Here is a 12,457-nt window from a genome sequence, read left to right as displayed (position 1 = left end):
CCAGATACTATAACATTCTTAGAGGAAAACACAGGAAGAACAGTCTTTGACAAAAATTGCAGCAATATGTTTTGATCCTCCTCCTAGAGTAATGAAAATAAGGGAAAAACAAACAAATGAGATCTAATTAAACTTAAAGTCTTCTGCACAGCAGAAACCTAAGTTCTTCTTCCATAAAAAATAAAAAGACAGCTTTCAAAATGGGAGAAAATATTTGCAAATGAAGTAGCTGGCAAGGGATTAATCTCCAAAATATAAAAATAGATCATGCAGCTCAATATAAAGCAAAGCAAAAAACCCAAGCAAAAAATGGGCAGAAGATTTAAACAGACATTTCTCCAAAGAAGACATACAGATGGCTAAAAAAGCACATGAAAAAATGTTCAAATAAGTAATTATAGAGAAATACAAATCAGTCCTACAATGAGGTATCTCTTCACAACTGTCAGAATGGCCATAATCAAAAAAAATATACAAACAATAAATGCTGATGATGGTGTGGAGAGAAAAGGGAATCATCCTACTGTGTTGGTGGGAATGTAAATTGATATAGCTAGAACAGTATGGAAATTTCTTTAAAATATACAAATAGAACTACTATATGACACAGCAATCCCACTCTTAGGCATACACCTGGAGAAATCCATGTCAAAAATGTACATGCACTCCAGTGTTCATTGTAACACTATTTATGATAGCTAGGATGTGGAAGCAACATAAATGTTCATCAACAGAGGAATGGATAAAATGATGTAGTGTATATATATACACACACAATGGAATATTACTTAGCTATAAAAAGAACAAACTAATGCTATTGGCAGCAACATGAATAGACTTAGAGGTTGTCATACAAACAAGTTAGTAAGACACAGAGAGACAAATATCATATAATACCATTTATATGTAGAATCTATAAAAAAGATACAGATGAATTTATTTACAAAATAGAAGTAAAGTCTTGGATGTAGAAAACAAACTGTGGTTACCAGGAAATTAGGGGGAGATAGATTGGGAGACTGGGACTGACATACACACACTACTATATATAAAATAGATAACTAGTGAGATTTCTCCAAAGACGATGTACAGATGGACAATAAACAAATGACACTATGCTCTACATTGCTCATTATTAGGAACAGGCAAATCAAACTCTAATGAGGTTTCATCTCACACCAGTCAGAATGGCCATCATCAAAAAATTACAATCCGTGCTGGAGAGGTGTGGAGAACAGGGATCCCTCTTGCAATGTTGGTGGGAATGTAATTGATATAGCCACTATGGAGAACAGTATGGAGATTCCCTTAAAAAAACTAGGAAAAAAAAAAAAAAACACCATATGACCCAGTAATGTCACTACTGGGCATACACCCTGAAAAAAACATGATTCAAAAAGACACATGTACCCCAATGTTTATTGCAGTACTATTTACAATAGCCAGGACATGGAAGCAACCTAGATGTTCATCGACAGATGAATGGATAAGGAAGCTGTGGTACATATACACAATGGAATACTACTCAGCCATAAAAAGGAACAAGTGTGAATCAGTTGAACTGAGGTGAATGAGACAAACCTAGAATCTAATATACAGAGAAGCAAGTCAGAAAGATAAAAGCAAATTTCATATATTACGGCACACACACACACACACACACACACATATATATAGCTATGACTGACTTATGTTGCTATATGGCAGAAATCAACACAATATTGTAAAGCAATTACCTCCAATTAAAAATAAATTTTAAAAATTAAAATTAAAAAGAACATGCTGTGCAGCATAAGAAACTCTATTCAATACTCTGTAATGGCCTTTATGGGAAAAGAATCTAAAAAACAAGGATATATATGTATATGTGTGTGTGTGTGTGTGTGTGTGTGTGTATAGCATATTCACATTGCTAAAAAAACTAACATGACATTGTAAATAAATTACAATCCAATTAAAATTTTTAAAAGAAGTTAATTAAAAGTAAAATGAAAGAACACCATATACCTAATCTGAACTCAATGAATGAATGTCCGTCTTTACTTTTATGCTATGTCTAACAATGCTATCAGAGAAGGCAATGGCACCCCACTCCAGTACTCTTTCCTGGAAAATCCCATGGATGGAGGAGCCTGGTAGGCTGCAGTCCATGTGGTCGCTAAGAGTTGGGCATGACTGAGCAACTTCCCTTTCACTTTTCACTTTCATGCATTGGAGAAGGAAATGGCAACCCACTCCAGTATTCTTGCCTGGAGAATCCCAGGGACAGAAGAGCCTAGTGGGCTGCTGTCTGTGGGGTCGCACAGAGTTGGACATGACTGAAGCAACTTTGCAGCAGCAGCAGCAACAACGCTATTAATCTAAGCTGTGTTTTTTTCTGTTGGAAAATATTTTGTCTTTTTTTTTTCATGTATAATCTGTTTGTATCTGTGGCATGGTGAAGGCACTTGCATAACTCAATGAAGCTATGAGTCATGTCTTGCAGGGTCACCCAAGATGGATGAGTCATAGTGGAGAGTTCTGACAAAATGTGGTCCACTGGAAAAGGAAATGACAACATGCTCCAGCACTCTTGCCTAAAGAACTCCATAGACAGTTTGAAAAGGCAATAGATATGACACCAGCAGATGAGCCCCACAGTTGAAAATTGTCCAATATGTTACTGGGGAAGAACAGAGGGCAATTACTAATAGCTCCAGAAACAATGAAGTGGCTGAGCCAGAGGGGAAACAAGGCTCAACTGTGGATGTGTGTGGTGGTGAAAGTAAGTCTGATGCTATAAAGAACAACATTTCATCAGAACTTGGAATATTAGGTCTATGAATCAAAGTAAATTGTACACAGTCAACCAGGAGATAACAAGAGTGAACACTGATATTTTAGGAATCAGTGGACTGAAATGGTTGAGAATAGGTGAATTTAATTCAGATGACCATTATATCTACTACTGTGGGCAAGAATCCCTTAGAAGAAATGGAGTAGCCCTCATAGTCAACGAAAGAGTTTGGAATGCAGAACTTGGATGCGGTCTTAAAGACGACAGAATGATCTCTGTTTGTTTATAGGCAAACCATTCAACATCACAGTAATCCAAGTCTATGCCACAACTACTGATGCCAAAGAAGCAAAAGTTGACTTGTTGTATGAATACCTCTAACACCTTTTAGAACCAACACCAAAAAATTTCCTTTTCAGCACAGGGGGTTGGCATGCAAAAGCAAGAAGTCAAGAGAAACCCAGAATAAAAGGCAAGTTTGGCCTCGAAGTATGAAATGAAGCAGGGCAAATGGTAACAGAGTTTTGCCAGGAGAACACATTGGTCACAGCAAATATCTTTTTTCCAACAACATGAGACAGATTTACACATAGACATCACCAAATGGTCAATGTGGAAATCAGACTGATTATGTTCTTTACAGCTGAAGATGGAGAAGCTCTGTACAGTCAGTAAAAACAAGACATAGAGTTGACTGTGGCTCAGATCATGGACTCCTCATTACAAAATTCAGGCTTAAAGTGAAGAAATTAGGGAAAACCAGTAGGTCATTCAGGTATGAACTATAGTCCTTATGACTATACAGTGAAGGTGACAAATAGATTCAAGAGATTAGATCTGGTAGACAGTGTCTAAAGTCCTAATGGACTTCATAACATCGTACAGGAGGTAGAGATCAAAACAAACCCAAAGGGGGGAAAAATACAAGAAGGTAAAGTAGCTGTCTGAGGAGGCTTTAGAAAGAGCTGGGGAAAGAAGAAAAGAGAAAGGCAAGAGAGAAAGGGAAAGATATACTTAAATGAATGCAGATTTCCAAAGAACAGTTAAGGGAGCTTTCTTAAATGAACAATACAAAGAAATGGAGGAAAACAATAGAATGTGTAAGACTAGAGTCTCATCAAGAAACTGGAGATATAAAGGGAATATTTCATGCCAGGATGGGCTTGATAAAGGACAGGAAATGTAAGGACCTAATTGAAGCAGAAGAGATTATGAAGAGTTGGCAAGAATACATAGACCATGGGGTCACAAAGAGTCAGACACTACTTAGCCACTGAACAAGTAATATAACTATAGATATAAATATCATATACATAGAAAAATTTTTATAATTTGAGATTTTTTGAATTTTAATATATTAATTTAATGCATTTACATTTATTGTCATAGGTGATATTTCTGATCTTATCACTTTATGTGTGATTTCTGTGTTTAAGCTTTCATGTTGATTCTCTTTTCTTCCTTTAATATAATTTTTTTCTTTGTCTTAACTTTGTTATAATACGTACATATACTATATAATTATTTATATGGCTACCTTCCTTATCTATCATTTATATTATTTTAAAAACCTACTCAAGAGAAAATATAATTTTTAAGAGAAAATATAATTGCATATTTATTAATAAAGTGTCATGAGAAAATTTTTAACTCCCTCTATGTTCAATATGAGGAACTTAGTAGGCATTTTAATTAATACTGCTCAGTTCCTTTATCTGCTATTATTAGTATAATCTGATTTAGAGACCAAGTTGTTTTTATTAAGTTATTATGGCTGATATTAATAGTATTAGATATCTCTATTTTAACATTTTTGAGATTCTTCTTCCCTTAAGTAATTTTATGATTACCTCTCAAGAGAAATGTCTAATTCTTCACTGCAAAACTTCAACAGTTTTGAATTTTAAATTGTGATTGTTCTCTTGATCTTTGAGTCTATGTATGTGATAAATCATCTCAGAATTTTTCACACCTGAGATATCTTTTGGCACATTGAGACATGAACATCAACTTTCCTGATTTAATTTCTTTGGTTACAATTTTCTCTAAAACTTGGACACTGCTCATGTGAAGATCAAGTCTCCTTCTTATGTTAGTTACTATAGAGCTCCCCTGGTGGCTCAGCTGGTAAAGAATCCACCTGCAATGCAGGAGACCCTGGTTCAATTCCTGGGTTGGGAAGATCCGCTGGAGAAGGGATAGGCTACCCACTCTAGTATTCTTGGAATTCCCTGGTGGCTCAGCTGGTAAAGAATCCTCCTACAATGCAAGAGACCTGGGTTCGACCACTAGGTTGGGAAGATCCCCTGGAGAAGGAAACAGCTACCCACTTCAGTATTCTGGCCTGGAGAATTCCACGGACTGTATAGTTCATGGAGTCTCAAATAATCCGACACGACTGAGCGACTTTCACTTCTCACTGGGGAACCAGGATACCATATGCCCTGTGGCACAGCCAAAAAAAAAAAAAAAAAAAAAAACACTCGGATACTTCAGTTGAGCCTAAACCTGTTTCTTTGAAAGTGAGGATTAAAAAGATCATCTTAAGATCACCTTGCTTGTAAATATTGAAAAATTTACTGGTGAATGAAGCATCTATTTGAAATGTGAAATGGGCCACCATGAAGACTGTATTTGGACTCCAGGAAAACCTTCATACTACCTAATAGGTGGTAGGTGGAAATGGTAGCAACAGCAGTCACTATAGCAACAGAGGTCGGAAAACGTAATTCTGTTTCCATCTGGCTGAATAACAGAATATCACCAGCTGGCAATAAAGATACCAGCAGTACCCTCCTAGAAAAAGTCCCTGGCAAGGCAATGGCAAGAGCTGCACAAACGCCAGGAAACAGAGAAATGTTCTCTGTCTTGATCCCCAGCCCCAAAAGTTTAAAGTGTGCAAAGCCAGACATATTTTTAATGAATTATCTGTTTCAGAAGGTAAATTTAAAAATCTTTATAATACACATATGTTTATATACAACAGCATATATATTGAAATATGAAAAACAATAGAATGTTAGCTAGCTTGATGGGAAGGAATGTTGCTAATTTTATTATCAGTTACAAACCATAAAGAATCTTACATGTTTATCCATGTCTTCCTGTGTTCTTACTACAACACAGTGCCTAGGACACTGCTGCATTAGCTTGTGGGGAACTCCTGCTCCTTCTCCTGCTATCCTTAGTCACTCAGTGGTGTCTGACTCTTTGCAACCCCATGGACTGTAGCCTGCCAGGCTCCTCTGTCCATGAGACTCTCCAGGCAAGAATTCTGGAGTGGGTTGCCATGCCCTCCTCCAGGAGATCTTCTCAACTCAGTGATCAAAGTCAGGTCTCCTGTTCCCTCTCCATTTGTCTGACCATTCTTGGCTCCTTTGGTCCCTTTCTACTCAAAGTACAGGGACTGACAGCCTGGCATCATCAGGAGCATATCAGAAATGTAGACCCTCAGGCCACACTCCAGACACAATGAATCAACATCATTTTAATGTTATCTCCAAGTGATTCACATGCCTATTAAAGCCTGAGAAGCTCTAAGTTAATTTACTATGTGTGTATGTGTGTGCACTCAATTGCATTCAACTCTGCAAGCCCATGACTGCAGCCCACCAGGCTCCTCTGTCCATGGGATTTTCCAGGCAAGAACTCTGGAGCAGGTTACCATTTCCTTCTCTGGGTGATCTTCTTGACCCAGGGATCAAACTCATGTCTCTTTCATTTCCTGCATTGGCAGGGAAGTTTTTTACCAGCTGAACCATTGGGAAAGCCCTAATGTACTATGACCTCTATTATAGTTATCATTATATTCTCTGTGCCGACAAACCCTTCTTCAGCATAGTAGGTGCTCAATCAACGTTTATTGAACAAAGGGACATAGTAGTGTGATATTCAAAAAGCAAAGAAAATATTGCTAATTTTCCTTAAGATTCACTGAGAGGAGAGGTATCAAATTGCAATATCCTTCCTGATATAGTTCAAATTGTCCACCTTTTATTTGCACATTCATTTACAGTTTAGGTTGAAATATTAATAGTAATCTTGTACTAATGCCAAATAAGTGTGATTGCTGCTTTTAATAATGATATATTGATACGTAGTTAGGGCAGAAAGTGGCATGTTGCTCATACTGGAGATGCTACCATGGAAAGAATGGGACTTAAAGGACTTCTGATGTTCAAATCCAAATGAAGTGGTTAATTTTCAGCCCAGTCATCAACAACCTCAATAACTTTTTGCTAAGACTATGAGCTGAAAAGACTTACAAAGAGCACTTAATAGAATACAGCACTTAATGTTCTTACCATGTATTTAGTACTTGTATTGTTTTTGTAAATACACTGTTTACTTTAAAGCAGTTTGAAATATATAGAAAAGTTGAGAAGCTATTACAAAAAAATTCCATATATTCCACACCCAGTTTCCTCTATTAGTAATATCTAACATAGGTATGCTGTGCTTTTCACTATTAGCGAACCAATATTTACAAGAGGAGAGTGAAAAAGTTGGCTTAAAGCTCGACATTCAGAAAATGAAGATCATGGCATCTGGTCCATCATTTCATGAGAAATAGATGGGGAAACAGTGGAAACAGTGTCAGACTTTATTTTGGGGGGCTCCAAAATCACAGCAGAAGGTGACTGCAGCCATGAAATTAAAAGACGCTTACTCCTTGGAAGGAAAGTTATGACCAACCTAGACAGCACACTCAAAACCAGAGACATTACTTAGCCAACAAAGGTCTGTCTAGTCAAGGCTATGGTTTTTCCAGTGGTCATGTATGGATGTGAGAGTTATACTGTGAAGAAGGCTGAGTGCCAAAGAATTGATGCTTTTGAACTGCGGTGTTGGAGAAGGCTCTTGAGAGTCCCTTGGACTGCAAGGAGATCCAACCAGTCCATTCTGAAGGAGATCAGTCCTGGGTGTTCTTTGGAAGGACTGATGCTAAAGCTGAAACTCCAGTACTTTGGTCACCTCATGCGAAGAGTTGACCCATTGGAAAAGACTCTGATGCTGGGAGGGATTGGGGGCAGGAGGAAAAGGGGACAGCAGAGGATGAGATGGCTGGATAGCATCACCGATTCGATGGACGTGAGTTTAAGTGAACTCCAGGAGTTGGAGATGGACAGGGAGGCCTGGAGTGCTGCGATTCATGGGGTTGCAAAGAGTAGGACATGACTGAGCGACTGAACTGAACTGAACTGAACTGAACTGATTAACTAAAATCCATAATTTTTTAGACTTCTTTCAATTTTACCTAACATACTTTTTCTATTCCAAGATTCCATGCAGGATACTGCATTGCATTGTTATGTATCCCTATGCTTCTTATCAGCTGTGACAGTTTTTCAGATTTTTCCTTGTTTTTGATAATGTAGACTTTTTTGAGGGTCACTGGTAAGGTATTTTTAAAAAGTCCTCAGCTGAGATTTGTGTGACATTTTTCTCATGATTAGACTGGAGTTTATGGGTTTTGAAGAGGAAAACCACAGAGCTTAAGTGACATTTTGATCACAGCATATTAATTACGTGGATCACCACGATTAATCACTGCTGATGTGAACTTTAATCTCCTTACTGAGGTGGTGTTTTCTAGATTTCTCCTTTGTAACATAATTCCTTTTAACTCCCCTTTTTATATTGTATTCTATGAATGTAAGTCACTAAGGATTAGGCAGTGAGTCGTTATGCTCCACCTCTATGAGGGTGGTTATCATCATGAAATATTCGGGATTCTGCATGAGAGTTGCATCTTCTCCAACATTTATTTATTCAATTAACACATATCCATAAGTTATGAATATATATTATGTATAATATAGATGTATAGATATCTATTTTATACTTTAATATCCAGTATCATTTTCTTGCTCAAAGTATTTTAGTTTTTGCAATTATAACTCTTTCAGTTGAATTCTGTACCTTTTTGAGATACTCCATGACTGTGGATTTTTTGTTTATTTGTTTTTTATCACTTTCTTGCACTTGTATTGCTGTTTTATGTCAATATTCAGTTTTTCATGCCCAATATATTGTAAAATGAGATGAGAGGCTCTATTTTTCTGATTCTCTGCACATAATAGATGAGCATTACTTGTTCAATTGTGATGATTCATGCTAAGTGAAATATTATTTATGAGAAAACTTAAATGTGACTATTTAATTGTGGTCTTTAATTGTAATCATTGTATTTGGTAATGGAATAATTTATAAAAGTGAAGATTAGTGACTCAATATGCAGAATCTGATTTAAAAAATATTTTTAAATGAAGCATTTTGTTGTTGCAAAAGACTAACCTCAGTACTGTTAGAAGTATAAAATGTCTAGTGAAAGTTACCAACATATCAAACAAAGTTATGAGCTTGATGGACTTCCTTTATGGTAGAAAGGAAAACAAAACATGTTTTCAAGTTGAGAGTTTCAAATTTGTGTCAATATATTACAGTTTAATGTACATTTTTTTTCTTCTGGTTATCAAATATCTTATCTAGCTACCTACCTACCTATCTACCTCTCTTTGGGGAAAGAATCAGTTTATGGTTCTAATCAGGTTATAACCCAAGCTTTCTTCTTTTAAGGAATATCATGTATGTAGGTGATATTAACACCCATGTATGTATATCCAAATGACATTTCAAATATATCCACCTATTTTCTCAAGTTGTTACATAAGGAAAGAATTTGCTTTTCAACAAGCTCTATTTTTCTGTTTTCTACTCCTGTAAAATTCTACATAAATCAGTTAATGATGTTGACTGAAGATGATGATAATAATAAGGACTATGGTAATTATACCTAAATATATTCAATGCTTGTTCTTGCCAGTGACGATGTTGAGCTTTCTTCATGAGTTATCCTCTGAACAACTCCCAAATGTTAACACTTTCCTCCATTAAATACATGATACAATGAAACATAGAGACATTAAAAAGCTTGTCCTGTGTCACACAGATAACATATGATGAAAGTAGGATTCAGACCAGGTCCCTCTGATTTCAGAGCACTCATACCCAACTACACCATAATTCCTCCTTTCTGTGCATTTTGGTTTTTGAGAGTGCTAGAGATAATGTCCTTTGAGGTAGTTCTTTCCTTCATCTCTGTTCTCTCTGCAGGTTTTCTTTCTTAGGATGGTGACTGTTGCTAACAGCTCACAACTAAGAATGAAACAAAGCCTAACAAATGTGATTCAGCTTCAGGCTCTTTGATCTTAGAAGCAAAAATCAGCCTCTTCCAACTCTCTTTCATGATGCCGCAGATGTTTTCTTCACTGGGCCCTGCCATGTTGCCACCAGTGCCATGGGCTGATTAGGCAGCCTGCTGTTCCCAGTTGACTGTCAATCTTTTTTAATACCTGAGTCTCTGGGCTCTTTTGAGCCATTTAATTAACATATTGTTACAGAAACATAAAAATTTCAACCTTGTCAAGTAGTGTTAATTGAAAAGAAAAATGAAAACATTGTGGCTGTGCATTCCTTCCCCTTAGCAAGGAAGGAAGGAAGAGAGAAGAGTAAGCATCTCTCTCTTATAATAGGATAGCTTAATGCAGGAATGATGGTAATGATACTTCACATCTAGTGAGCATGAGTATATGCCAGACACTGTGCTCGATGCTTTATATGCATTATTTCTTTTAGTCCTAAGAGTAGCCTTATGAGGTAGGAGCTATTGTGACTCTCATTTTAAAGAGAAGAAAACAGACTTATAAATAATATCTCCTAGGATGCTCAGCTATTAAGTTACAGAACTGGAATTCCAATAAAATTTATCTGATTCTTGTCCATGCTATTAATCACTATATAACACCCACTTAATAATTATGTAGCACTCAATCACTACATGCTGTTCTTACTGCCAGAATAATAATTTTAAAGGATTTATAAGTCTCAAATCACATTTTGAGAATTTCCATCTCTGCCAGTCTTCATAAGTGATTCTCTCTCTAATCCCATTAGCAGAGACTTACAGCATTGGTCAAAATCCTCCTGGGAACTTCAGAAGCTATCTTATCGATTGATGATTGGTGGAAGAGGATGGACGAGAGAATGTGGAGATGAATGTTTAATTCATATGAATATTAAAATAAATTTTAAAATTGATGTTTCAATCACATATTAATTTGTTATATTTTGTATAATCAAATTTATACAAATATATATATATAAATAAACTATGCATCATAAAATATCAAATGAACACCCATGTACTAACAGATAATTTATGAAACAGAACTTTATATTACAATTAGGCTCTTTTATTTCATTCCCTTCCTACCCCTTTGTATCAGTACTGCCCATTATAATACATATTTAAAATTGTGTGCTTATGATTCCTTCAACAATATTTCTCATATATGCTCATCAAAAGATGTATTACTTAATTTTGAATTTTACAGAAATGATATAAAGTCAGCTGCAGTTTTCTTTAACTCAACCCTCTGTAATGTTATTCATAACATTATATGTATTTGAGTTCATTAATTTTCATGGTGCCAAATATTCCATTGTCTGAATATACTGCTGATGTGCATTTTTGTCATTACTAGATTTTTGTTGTTGTTGTTGTTAATGAGGTGATGTTATGAACTTTCTTTAACTGATTCTGATATATCAGATTTAGACATTCTTTGGAGTATATCTTGAGGAATAAAATTCTGGGATCAGAGTTTTCAACTGTACAAATTTATAATATGTACTAAACTTTACAACTGATGTTACCAATGGTTTTATAAAAGTTTTCGATAGCTCACACAAATTCAATACTTCATAATATATGATATATAAATTTCTGACATACTATTGTGCATAAAAGAATATACAAAATGTACTTAATTAGAATCTCATATTACTAACAAGTTTGAGCATCTTTACATATTTTTAACTATATGAATTTCTTCTTGGGAAAGATCTATTAATATTTATTTACCATTCTATTTCATAATATGTATGTATATAATTATACATTAATTTATATAAAAATTTTTATATTTTCATGTCACTTATATCAGAATCATTTATCACTCATATATGTTTATATATTTTCCCAAATTCTGGCTTGGGTTTAAAATTTCTTTTTTTACATTTTTTATTTTATATTGGTGCATAGCTAATTAACAATGTTGTATTAGTTTCAGGTGTACAGCAAAGAGATTTAGTTTTACATATTCATATATCTATTCTTTTACAGATTCTTTACCCATATAGAATACAGAGTAGAGTTTCCAGTGCTATACAGTAGATTCTTGATGGTTATCTATTTCATATATAGTAGTGGGTATATATTAATCTCAACCTCCTGATTTATCTCTCCTCTCACCCTTTTACCTTGGTAAACATAAGTTTGTTTTTTATGTCTGTGAGTTGATTTCTGTTTTAAAGCTAAATTCATATGTATCATTTTTTAAGATTCCGGATATAAACTGTATCACATGTTTGTCTCTTTGTGTTGGGCTTACTTCACTTAGAATGACAAGCTCTAGGTCTATCCATGCTGCTAAAAATTGTATTATTTTTATTTTATGGCTAATTAATATTCCATTATATATATGTGTGTGTGTATATAATATTTATTTACTATTTAAACCACTCCATGGTTTTGCCTTTTCCAAGAACATCATGTTTTTGGACTCATGCAGTGTGTACTCTTTTCAGATTGGTTTCTTTCACTGAGTGATATGCATT

At 35.2% G+C, this 12,457-nt stretch overlaps 1 protein-coding gene across 1 annotated transcript in view; it reads right to left on the bottom strand.

The window, feature by feature from the left end:
- Positions 1–12,457, bottom strand: part of LOC108637685 (contactin-5-like) — a 544,569-nt gene that overhangs the window by 137,316 nt on the left and 394,796 nt on the right. The gene's annotated exons all lie outside the window — the stretch shown is intronic.

Source organism: Capra hircus, chromosome 15 (assembly GCF_001704415.2).
Source record: "Capra hircus breed San Clemente chromosome 15, ASM170441v1, whole genome shotgun sequence".
NCBI lineage: Eukaryota > Metazoa > Chordata > Mammalia > Artiodactyla > Bovidae > Capra > Capra hircus.
The sequence above is the reverse complement of the archived record's forward strand: the minus strand, read 5'-3'. Positions and strand labels throughout refer to the sequence as shown.